We start from the raw sequence: 12,813 nt of genomic DNA, 5'->3' as shown, positions 1-12,813 counted from the left end.
CCAGGATTGGGGATGGTGGGTACCATGCATACCAGGATTCAGGATGAGTGGTACCATACATACCAGGATTTAGGAATGAGGGGACCATGCATACCAGGATTGGGGGTGAGGGGACCATGCCTTACAGGATTGGGGTGAGAGGACCACACATACCAGGATTGGTGGATAAGGGGTGCCATGCATACCAGGATTGGGGATGGTGGGGTGCCATGCATACCAGGATTAGGGGTGAAAGGTCCCATGCATGTCAGGATTGGGGGATGAGGGGTACCTTGCATACCAGGATTGTGGGATGAGGGGTTCCATACATATCAGGATTGAGGGATGAGGGGACCATGCATACCAGGATTGGGGGTGAGGGGACCATGTATACCAGGATTGAGGATGAGCGGACCATGCATACCAGGATTGGGAGTGAGGGGACCATGCATGCCAGGATATCGGGTGAGGGGACCATGCATACCTTGATTTGGGGGTTGAGGGGGCCAGACATACCAGGATTGTGGGGATGAGGGGACCATGCATACCAGGATTTGGGGTGAGGGGACAATGCATACCAGGATTGGGGGTGAGAGGACCACACATACCAGGATTGGTGGATGAGGGGTGCCATGCATACCAGGATTGGGGATGGTGGGATGCCATGCATACCAGGATTGGGAGTGAAAGGTGCCATGCATGCCAGGATTGGGGGATGAGGGGTACCATGCATACCAGGATTGGGGGATGAGTGGTACCATACATATCAGGATTGAGGAATGAGGGGACCATGCATTCCAGGATTGGGGGATGAGGGGTACCATACATATCAGGTTTGAGGGATGAGGGGACCATGCACACCAGGATTGAGGGTGAGGGGACCATGCATACTAGGATTGGTGGATGAGGGGCCAGACATACCAGGATTGGGGGATGAGGGGACCATGCATACCAGGATTGGGGGTGAGGGGATCATGCATACCAGAATTGGGGGATGAGGGGTAGCATACATGCCAGGATTGGGGGATGAGGGGTAACATACATACCAGGATTGGGGGGTGAGCGGTCTATGCATACCAGGATTGGGGGATGAGGGGACCATGCATACCAGGATTGAGGGATGAGGGGCCACGTATACCAGGATTCGGGAATGAGGGGCACTGTACATATCAGGATTGGGAGATGAGGGGTACCATACATACCAGGATTGGGAGATGAGTGGGGCCATTCATACCAGGATTGGGGGTGAGCGGACAACACATACCAGGATTGGGGGATGAGGGGTGCCATGCGTACCAGGATTGAGGATGGTGGGGTGTATTGCATACCAGGATTGGGGGTGGGGGGCATGCATTCCAAGATTGGGGGATGAGGGGTACCATGCATACCAGGATTGGGGGATGAGGGGTACCATACATACGAGGATTGAGGGATGAGGGGACCATGCATACCAGGATGGGGGGTGAGTGGACCATGCAAACCAGGATTGGGGGTGAGGGGACCTTGCATACCAGGATTGGGGAATGATGGGGCAAGACTAACCAGGATTGGGAGATGAGGAGGCCACACTTAAAACGATTAGGGGATGAGGGGGCCACATATACCTGGATTTGGGGGATGAGGGGACCATGCATAGCTGGATTGGGGGTGAGGGGACCATGCATACCAGGATTGGGGATGAGGGTTACCATACATACCAAGATTGGGAGGTGAGGGGACCATGGATACCAGGATTGGGGTGAGGGTACCATGCATACCAGGATTGGGGGTGATGGGACCATGAATACCAGGTTTGAGGGATGAGGGGGCCACTTATGCCAGGATTGGGGGATGACTGGTACCATACATATCAGGGGTACCATACATACCAGGATTGGGGGATGATGGGGGCCATGCATACCAGGATTGGGGTGAGGGGACAACACATGCCAGGATTGGGGATTGAGGGGGCCAGACAAACCAGGATTGGGGGATGAGAGGGCCACATATCCCATGATTGGGGGGATGAGGGGACCATGCACACCAGGATTGGGAGTGAGGGGACCATGCATACCAGGATTGGGGGATGAGTGGTACCATACATACCAGGATTGAGGGATGAGGGATACCATACATACCAGGATTGGAGATTGAGGGGACCATGCATACCAGGATTGGGGGTGAGGGGACCATGAATACCAATTTTGAGGAATGAGGGGGCCACGTAAGCCAGGATTGGAGGATGAAGGGTACCATACATACCAGGATTGGGGGATGAGGGGTACCATACATAGCAGGATTTGGTAATGAGGGGGGCCATGCATACCAGGATTTGGGTGAGGGGACCATGCATACCAGGATTTGCCGATGAGGGGGCCGGACATACCAGGATTGGGGGATGAGGGGGCCACACATACCACGATTGGGGGATGAGGGGGCCACACATACCATGATTGGGGGATGAGGTGGCCACACATACCATGATTGGGGGATGAGGGGACCATGCACACCAGGATTGGGGGTGAGGGGACCATGCATACCAGGATTGGGGGATGAGTTGTACCATACATACCACGATTGAGGGATGAGGGATACCATACATACCAGGATTGGGAGGTGAGGGGACCGTGCATACCAGGATTGGAGATTGAGGGGACCATGCATACCAGGATTGGGGGAGAGGGGACCATGAATACCAGGTTTTAGGAATGAGGGGGCCACGTATGCCAGGATTGGAGGATGAAGGGTACCATACATACCAGGTTTGGGGGATGAGGGGTACCATACATAGCAGGATTGGGTAATGAGGGGGCCATGCATACCAGGATTTGGGTGAGGGGACCATGCATACCAGGATTGGCCGATGAGGGGGCCGGACAAACCAGGATTGGGGGATGAGGGGGCCACGCATGCCATGATTGGGGGATGAGGGGGCCACACATACCATGATTGGGGGATGAGGGGACCATGCATATGAGAATTGGGGGTGAGTGGTACCATACCTACCAGGATTGGGGGATGAGGAGTACCATACATATCAGGATTGGGGGTGAGGGGACCATGCTTACCAGGATTGGGGGATGAGGGGACCATGCATACCAAGATAGGGGGTGAGGGTGTAACATCCCTGGCGGCGTGCTGGAATGGTTTACCATCTCACACCATGCCAGACCGCCATCTTACCTTTCAGTCCAGGCTGCAGACTTTGCTCCAGTACCTGCTGTGTGCATGTCTCTTGTCTGATGTGCTCCAGCATGAAAATCACCGGAATAGTCATGCTGATAATGGCATCGTCAGCACTAAACATCTTCGGTCGCCATTTCAAAACTGTGCAGAAGGGTGCATAGGTCCCTGATCAGAGACCACTCCTCCAGCGTGATTTGCCGCACCTCTGGATCTCGTTGGCCAGGCTATACGTCAGAACGTATTGCACCAGGGCTTGTCGGTGCTGCCACAGTCGCTGCAACATGTGCAGTGTTGAATTCCACTGGGTAGGCACATCGCATTTTAGCCGGTGAAGTGGCAGGCCCAACGACTTCTGTAGAGATGTAAGTCGCTGAGCTGCGGAATGCGAACGGCGGAAGTGAGCACACAGAGACCGTGCCCTCTGCAGAAGGCCATCTAGTCCGGGATAGTGGGCTAAAAATTGCTGGACAACCAGGTTCAACATGTGAGCCATACAAGGCACGTGTGTGACATTGCCCCGGCGAAGGGCCGCACCCAGGTTTGCAGCATTGTCGCACACGGCCTTCCCTGGTTTCAGGTCCAGTGGAGACAACCATTCATGAAACTGGTTCTCCAGAGCTGACCACAACTCCTCAGCTGTGTGACTCACATTTCCCTGACATTTCAATGTAAAAATCGCCTGATGACGTTGAGCCCTGCTGCCAGCATAGTAAGGAGGTGTGCAGGATCCCTTCTGCGCAGTTAGAAAGCTTGTGGCATGACCTGACAGGCTTTGGGTGCAGGTGGAGGACCGAGAGGAGGTTGAGGAGGCAGAAGCAGTGGAGGAACTTTGAGATAAAGAGGATTGACGCACAACTCGTGGGGATGGCAAGACTTGGACAGCAGCCCCTTGTCCTGCTGTCACCATAGTTACCCAGTGCCCAGTCAGCGACATGTAACGCCCCTGTCCATGCCTACTCGTCCAAGTGTCTGTGGTGAAATGCACCCTGTCACACACAGAGTTTCTCAAAGAAGCGGTGATGTTGTGTGCAACATGCTGGTGGAGCGCAGGCACGCCTTTCTTTGAGAAGTAGTGCCGACTGGGCATCTGGTACTGGGGCACTGCGACGGACATAAGGTCTTCAAAATAGTCTGTGTCCACCAGGCGGAAAGGAAGAATTTCTGTAGCCAAGAGCTTGCAGATGGTGAAATTCAACCTCTTTGCTTTCTCATGGCTAGGAGGAAATGGTCTTTAACTTATCCACATCTGAGGGACCGAGGGCTGGCTGTTGTGCTTAGACGGGGTTGAGAAGGGTGTCCCCGGCAAACTGCCGGTCTGTGAGGAAGATGCAGGTGGACATGTTAGGTTGCCTTGATCCAAAGGTGGTGCTATCGATGTCGGACAGCGCTGAACACCAGCTGGTGTTACCACCTCCGTAGAAAATGATGACCTGCCAATCACGCTGGCTGTTGCGGGTAAAGAGGTGGCAGGTCTGCGTCCGAAAACAGGTGTGACTGCTGTCTCCCCAGTCACAGAGGATGAAGAGGCTGCGGATGCACAAGATGTGGCAGACGGTGGTTGGCCCGGCCGGCTAGGCCGCATTGTAGCACAGTGAGCTTCCCACTGGAACTTATGCTTCATGTCCATGTGCCGGTTCATGCATGAAGTACTCAAACTATGTATTTTTTGGCCTCTACTTAGCATTTGCTGACAAATGTTGCAGATAACACGAGTTGGGTCATCTTTATCCATCTGAAAAAATGCCCAGGCTATGCAAGGCTTAGCACCCATGCGACCTGAAGAGGCACCAAGACTTGTGGTCAGAGAAAGAGCTGTGTTTGAGGATGCAGTTGTTGAAGTGTACTACGTCTCTGTCCAGGAAGGCGCAACCTGACCTCGTCGTCACTAGCATCCTCCTCCACCTCCTCTGCTGACCTCATCTCTTGGCTGACTGTGGGTTGACAGTAAGTGGGATCTCCAACCTCATCATCATCACCCTGTGTGTTATCACACCTGTCGTCCTCAGAGCCAACCTGTTCCTGCCCTGACAAAAAACTAAAGTTGTTGCTCCAATGAGGTACTTGAGTCTCATCATCATCTTCCTCATTGTCTCCACCAACAGGAGTTACAGTTTGGGAATGAGTGTATACATTATGGTCAGAACCTCCTGCGTCTGGTCCTGGATCCGACTCATAAAGATTCTGGGCAGCAGTGCAGATCATTTCCTCGTCTGGATTCACAGAAGCTCTGGAGCCGACCTCTGATTCCCAGGCTACAGTATGAGTAAACAACTCTGCAGACTCAACCATCTGCTCTACCCATACTCAGACGGGCAGCGGGAGACTTGGGACCTGTGAGGAAGCAAGTGCAATTGGGGTGACACCTCTGAGAACTGGAGTATTTGTGATGTTGAAGTTGAGGTGGAGGAGAGCCCACTTAAAGGAGCACTAGATATCCGTTGAAGCACCTGCAGTTTTTGTGCCTCATCTGGAATTTGTAGCGATTGGCGCGGCCGTAAAAAAGGGATCTTATCACATTGTCCGCTAAAAGAAGTAGGCATTTTAGTTTGGCTGGAAGATGGTCTTTCTTCTGCAGATGTTACTGTTGCTTTAACACCTACTCCACGGACACAACCTTTTTTCCCCTACCCAACATGCCTTTTCCCCTTTCCACCAGCAGCAGGCCTTTTTCCATTCATTTTGGTGGTTAACTAATTCACAACTCTGGAGTTGTTTGCACAAAAATCTATGGATGGGAACCGAGCAGACCTGAGTGGCCAAACTGTGGTATTAGGCCAAAACTATTGGCTGGGTTAGATGCAGAAAAAAATTATATTAAATTTGCAGCCTGATGGAGGTCAGTATAGATGGACTAATAGACCAAGTCCCACACACTGCTAGAAGCCTAAATATTTTTTCAGAGCTCGATGCAGAAATTTTTTTTTTTTAATTTGCAACCTGGTGAAGGTTAGTATAGATGGACTAATAGACCAAGTCCCACAAATTGCTAGAAGCCTAAATATTTTTTCAGAGCTAGATGCAGAAAAAAATGATATTGCATTTGCAACCTGATGGAGGTCAGTATAGATGTACTAATAGACCAAGTCCCACACACTGCTAGAAGCCTAAATATTTTTTCAGAGCTCGATGCAGAAAAATATTATTTTTAATTTGCAACCTGGTGGAGGTTAGTATAGATGGACTAATAGACCCAGTCCCACACACTGCTAGAAGCCTAGATATTTTATCAGAGCTAGATACAGAAAAAAATTATATTGAATTTGCAACCTGATGGAAGTCAGTATAGATGGACTAATAGACCAAGTCCCACACACTGCTAGAAGCCTAAATATTTTTTCAGAGCTAGATGCAGAAAAAAATTATATTGAATTTGCAACCTGATGGAGGTCAGTATAGATGTACTAATAGACCAAGTCCCACACACTGCTAGAAGCCTAAATATTTTTTCAGAGCTCGATGCAGAAAAAATTATTTTTAATTTGCAACCTGGTGGAGGTTAGTATAGATGGACTAATAGACCAAGTCCCACACACTGCTAGTAGCCTAAATATTTTATCAGAGCTAGATACAGAAAAAATATATATTGAATTTGCAACCTGATGGAAGTCAGTATAGATGGACTAATAGACCCAGTCCCACACACTGCTAGAAGCCTAAATATTTTTTCAGAGCTAGATGCAGAAAAAAATTATATTGAATTTGCAACCTGATGGAGGTCAGTATAGATGGACTAATAGACCAAGTCCCACACATTGCTAGAAGCCTAAATATTTTTTCAGAGCTAGATGAAGAAAAAAATTATATTGCATTTGCAACCTGATGGAGGTCAGTATAGATGGACTAATAGACCAAGTCCCACACACTGCTAGAAGCTGAAATATTTTTTCAGAGCTAGATGCAGAAAAAAATTATATTGAATTTGCAACCTGATGGAGGTCAGTATAGATGGACTAATAGACCAAGTCCCACACACTGCTAGAAGCTGAAATATTTTTTCAGAGCTAGATGCAGAAAAAAATATTTTTAATTTGCACCCTGGTGGAGGTTAGTATAGATGGACTAATAGATTGATGGTATGCCCAAAAGGTTTTACTTCACTAGGTGCAGTAAAAAAAATTGTATTCTATACACAGGTGGTGTAGCTTGCAACACAGATAGGCTACTCCACTGACTAAAACACTCTGCAATAGGCCAAAAAGGATGTGCTTTGCTAGATTTACCCAAATGCTGTGAAAAAAACTTGCACAGCACTGGCACAGACCGGCCTGGCAAAAACTGAGAGGAACTTATGTAACCTAGCCCTGAAAAGGACTGCAATTACAATTAGTCTTTACTCCCAACCTATCTATTTAAGAGCACAGACCTGCCTGATAAAAGTCGTATGAAATGATGTAACCTAGTCCTTAAAAGGACTGCAATCACAACTCTTCCCTACTCCCAAGCTATCTGTAGATTTGTGTGAAAATTGGCTTGAAATTAACAAGGTATAGCGCACACAGCAACAGCGGTGCCGTCTAACACGCAGCTGCAGCAGTGAGAAAATGTTGGCGACGGGGAAAATGGCTGGGTCTTATAGGGCAAGGACATGTGACATACACTGCCAATGACACATGCCCTTGCTTGTGTGAAAAAAAGCAGTTCGCTCCATGTGTGCGCTGCTGATAGGCTGACAGACTGCACCTCCCCACTGTAAATGCGGGAAAGAGAAAAAAAATGGAGATCTTCATTATTCCTGCAGAGATCCATTCCCTGCCCCTCCCCCCGCCCCGCTGTACACTCAAGCTGCGTATTAACATTAATTTTCAGCATTACTGAGAAAAAATCCAGTTATGATTTTGGTGCACGAACAGTTATCGAACATAACCTCGAACAGCCAAATTTTTTTCAAATCGTTCGTGTTCGCCGAACAGCTCGAACACCGCCCAAAGCAGCTCGAATTTGAGATTGGCGAACAGTTCGAGTCGAACACCGCTCATCTCTACTCAGGATCTGGACTAACATTACGGGGCCAATAATTATACTGTGGATGTTTGAATTTTAATAGTTTACCTACCGATGCTAATCACTGTGCTCTTTAATTACTGACTTTTGATACAGGCATCTACACTGCTCAAAAAATTGAAGGGAACACTCAAATAACACATCCTAGGTCTAATCACTGTGCACTTTAAATCCTTACTTTTGATACAGACTTCTACAGTATTATTGCCTACTATTGCACATCCTAAAGGTCCATGTGCCAGCTGCTAGTCCCAAATTATATCATTGCCACTAACTTCTTTGTAAGCAATTTATATAGTATAGTGTCTAATATGGCTATAGCTTATACAGCCTGCTAGGAATGCTGCCACTGACTACAATTATATAATACTGTACTCTCCCCATCTGTCTACTTTGTGTGTTGTCTAGCTAAGCACAAATATTTATCTTTGAAAAACTGGCAAAGGTTTTCTTTTCTTCATTACATGATCTCTATTAATAAAAATATTATATATAATCCAGTGAAGGAAATAATTATTTGATCCCTAGCTGTTTTTGTAAGTTTGCCCACTGACAAAGACATGAGCAGTCTATAATTTTAAGGGTAGGTTAATTTTAACATTGAGAGATAGAATATCAAAAAATATCAAGAAAATCACATTGTATAAATTGGATAAATTTATTTGCATTTTGCAGTGAGAAATAAGTATTTGATCCCCTACAAACTAATATGAGTTCTGGCTCCTACAGACTAGTTAAATGCTCCTAATCAACTCGTTACCTGCATTAAAGACAGCTGTCTTACATAGTCACCTGTATAAAAGACTCCTGTCCACAGACTCAATTAATCAGTCAGAATCTAACCTCTACAACATGGGCTAGACAAAAGAGCTTTCTAAGGATGTCAAGGACAAGATCATAGACCTTCACAAAGCTTGAATGGGCTACAAAACCATAAGTATGACACTGGGTGAGAAGGAGACAACTGTTGGTGCAATAGTAAGAAAATGGAAGAAATACAAAATGACTGTCAATCGACATCGATCTGGGGCACCATGCAAAATCTCACCTCCTGAGGTATCCTTGATCATGAGGAAGGTGAGAAATCAGCCTAAAACTACATGGGGGGAAGTTGTTAATGATCTCAAGGCAGCTGAGACCACAGTCACCAAGAAAACCATTGGTAGCAAATTACGCCTTAAAGGTTTAAAATCCTCAGTGCCACAAGGTCCCCCTGCTCAAGAAGGCACATGTGCAGGCCTGTCTGAAGTTTGCCAATGAACACCTGGAAGATTCTGTGAGTTATTGGGAGAAGGTGCTGTGGTCAGATGAGACAAAAATTGAGCTTTTTGGCATTAACTCAACTCGCCGTGTTTGGAGGAAGAGAAATGTAGCCTATGACCCAAAGAATACAATCCCCACTTTCAAGCATGGAGGTCGAAACATTATGTTTTGGGGGTGTTTCTCTGCTAAGGGCACAGGACTACTTCACTGCATCAATAGCAGAATGGATGGAACCATGTTCCGTAAAACCCTGAGTGACAACCTCCTTCCCTCCACCAGGACATTAAAAATGGGTCGTGGCTGGGTCTTCCAGCAAGACAATGACCCAAAACATACAGCCAAGGCAACAAAGGAGTGGCTCAAAAAAGAAGCACATTAAGGTCATGGAGTGACCTAGCCAGTCTCCAGACCTTAATCCCACAGAAAACTTATGGAGGGAGTTGAAGCTTCGAGTTGCCAAGCGACAGCCTCAAAATCTTAATGGTTTAGAGATGATATGCAAAGAGGAGTGGACCAAAATTCCTCCTGACATGTGCGCAACCCTCATCAACTAAAAAAAATTTCTGACTGCTGTGCTTGCCAACAAGGGTTTTGCCACCAAGTATTAAGTGTTATTTGCCAGAGGGATTAAATACTTATTTCTCACTGAAAAATGCAAATACATTTATTTAATTTATACAATGTGACTTTCTTGATTTTTTTTTTCAGATATTCTATCTATCAATGTTAAAATTAACCTACGCTTTAAGTTATTGACTGTTCATGTCTTTGTCAGAGCGCAAACTTACAAAAACTGCAAGGGATCAAATATTTATTTCCTTCACTGTATACAGTGGTGACCAAAAGTATTGGCACCCCTGCAATTCTGTCAGATAATACTCAGTTTCTTCCAAAAATGATTGCAATCACAAATTCTTTTGTATTATTATCTTAATTTAATTTGCTTGCAAGGAAAAAACACAAAAGAGAATGAAGCAAAAATCAAATCATTGATCATTTCACACAAAACTCCAAAAATGGGACAGACAAAAGCATTGGCACCCTCAGCCTAATGCTTGGCTGCACAACCTTTAGCCAAAATAACTGTGAACAACCGCTTCCGGTAACCATCAATGAGCTTCTAACAATGCTCTGCTGGAATTGTTGACCATTCTTATTTTGCAAACTGCTCCAGGTCCCTGATATTTGAAGGGTGCCTTCTCCAAACTGCCATTTTGAGATCTCTCTACAGGTGTTCTATGGGATTCAGTTCTGGACTCATTGCTGGCCACCTTAGAAGTCTCCAGTGCTTTCTCTCACACCATTTTATAGTGATTTTGGAAGTGTGTTTTGGGTCATTGTCCTGCTGGAAGACCCATGACCACTGAGGGAGACACAGCTTTCTCACACTGGGCCCTACATTATGCTGCAAAATTTGTTGGAAGTCTTCAGACTTCATAATGCCATGCACACGGTCAAGCAGTCTAGTGCCAGAGGCAGCAAAGCAACCCCAAAACATCAGGGAACCTCCACTATGTTTGACTGTAGGGACCGTGTTCTTTTCTTTGAATGCCTCTTTTTTTTTCCTATACACTCTATGTTGATGCTTTTTCCCAAAAAGCTCTACTTTTGTCTCATCTGACCAGAGAACATTCTTCCAAAACGTGTTAGGCTTTCTCAGGTAAGTTTTGGCAAACTCCAGCCTGGCTCCTTTATGTCTCGGGGTAAGAAGTGGAGTCTTCCTGGGTATCCTACCATACAGTCCCTTTTCATTCAGATGCCGACGGATAGTACGGGTTGACACTGTTGTACCCTTAGACTGCAGGGCAGCTTGAAATTGTTTGGATGTTAGTCGAGGTTCTTTATCCACCATCCGCACAATCTTGGTTGAAATCTCTCGTCAATTTTTCTTTTCCGTCCACATCTAGGGAGGTTAGCCACAGTACCATGGGCTTTAAACTTCTTGATGACACTGTGCACGGAAGATACAGGAACATTCAGGTCTTTGGAGATGGACTTGTAGCCTTGAGATTGCTCATGCTTCCTCACAATTTGGTTTCTCAAGTCCTCAGACAGTTCTTTAGTCTTCTTTCTTTTCACCATGCTCAATGTGGTACACACAAGGACACAGGACAGAGGTTGAGTCAACTTTAATCCATGTTAACTGGCTGCAAGTGTGATTTAGTTATTGCCAACACCTGTTAGGTGCCACAGGTAAGTTACAGGTGCTGTTAATTACATGAATTAAAGAAGCATCATATGATTTTTCAAACAGTGCCAATACTTTTGTCCACCCCGTTTTTTAGGTTTGGTGTGGAATTATATCCAATTTGGCTTTAGGACAATTCTCTTTGTGTTTTTTAATTGAAGACAAATTACATGAAGATAATAATACCAAAGAATTTGTGATTGCAATCATTTTCAGGAAGAAACTGAGTATTATCTGACAAAATTGCAGGGGTGCCAATACTTTTTGCCACCACTGTAGATATATAGCCAGGCAAAAACAGCCAATTGCTCTAGGGGATACACACACCTGCATAAGATGCTTAAGTCCACTGAAGGAACAATAATTAGTATGAACTCATGCATAGGACAATTCAGGTGCAGTTCAAGTTCAGACTTTCAGCTTTCATTTGAGGGTATCCACATTAAAATTGGATGAAGGGTTTAGGAGTTTCAGCTACTTAACATGTGCCACCCTGTTTTTAAAGGGACCAAAAGTAATTGGACAGACTTTTGGTCTGTACTGTACACGGTGGGGAAAATAAGTATTTGATACATTACCGATTTTGCAAGTTTTTCCACCTATGAAGAATGGAGAGGTCTGTAATTTTTATCATAGGTACACTTCAAATGTGAGAGACAGAATCTAAAAGTATAAACTTGAAAATCACATTGTATGATTTTTAAATAATTAAATTGCTTTTTATTGACAGACCTCTACATTCTTTTTACATGGGTGGGAAAACTTGCAAAATCGTCAGTGTATAAAATACTTATTTTCCCCACCGTGTACAGTACAGACCAAAAGTTTTGACCTTCTCATTTAAAGAATTTTCTGTATTTTCATGACTATGAAAATTGTACATTCACACTGAAGGCATCAAAACTATGAATTAACACATGTGGAATTATATACTTAACAAAAAAGTGTGAAACATCTGAAAATATGTCTTATATTCTAGGTTCTTTAAAGTAGCCACCTTTAGCTTTGATGACTGCTTTGCACACTCTTGGCATTCTCTTGACGAGCTTCAAAAGGTAGTCACCGGAAATGGTCTTCCAACAATCTTGAAGAAGTTCCCAGAGATGCTTAGCACTTGTTGGCCCTTTTGCCTTCACTCTGCGGTCCAGCTCACTCAAACCATCTTGATTGGGTTCAGGTCTGATGACTGTGGAGGCCAGGTCATCTGTTGTAGTACC

Source organism: Phyllobates terribilis, unplaced genomic scaffold, assembly GCF_046119375.1.
Source record: "Phyllobates terribilis strain yellow unplaced genomic scaffold, ASM4611937v1 Scaffold_1__5_contigs__length_1240528914, whole genome shotgun sequence".
Lineage (NCBI taxonomy): Eukaryota > Metazoa > Chordata > Amphibia > Anura > Dendrobatidae > Phyllobates > Phyllobates terribilis.
Note: the sequence above shows the minus strand (reverse complement) of the source record.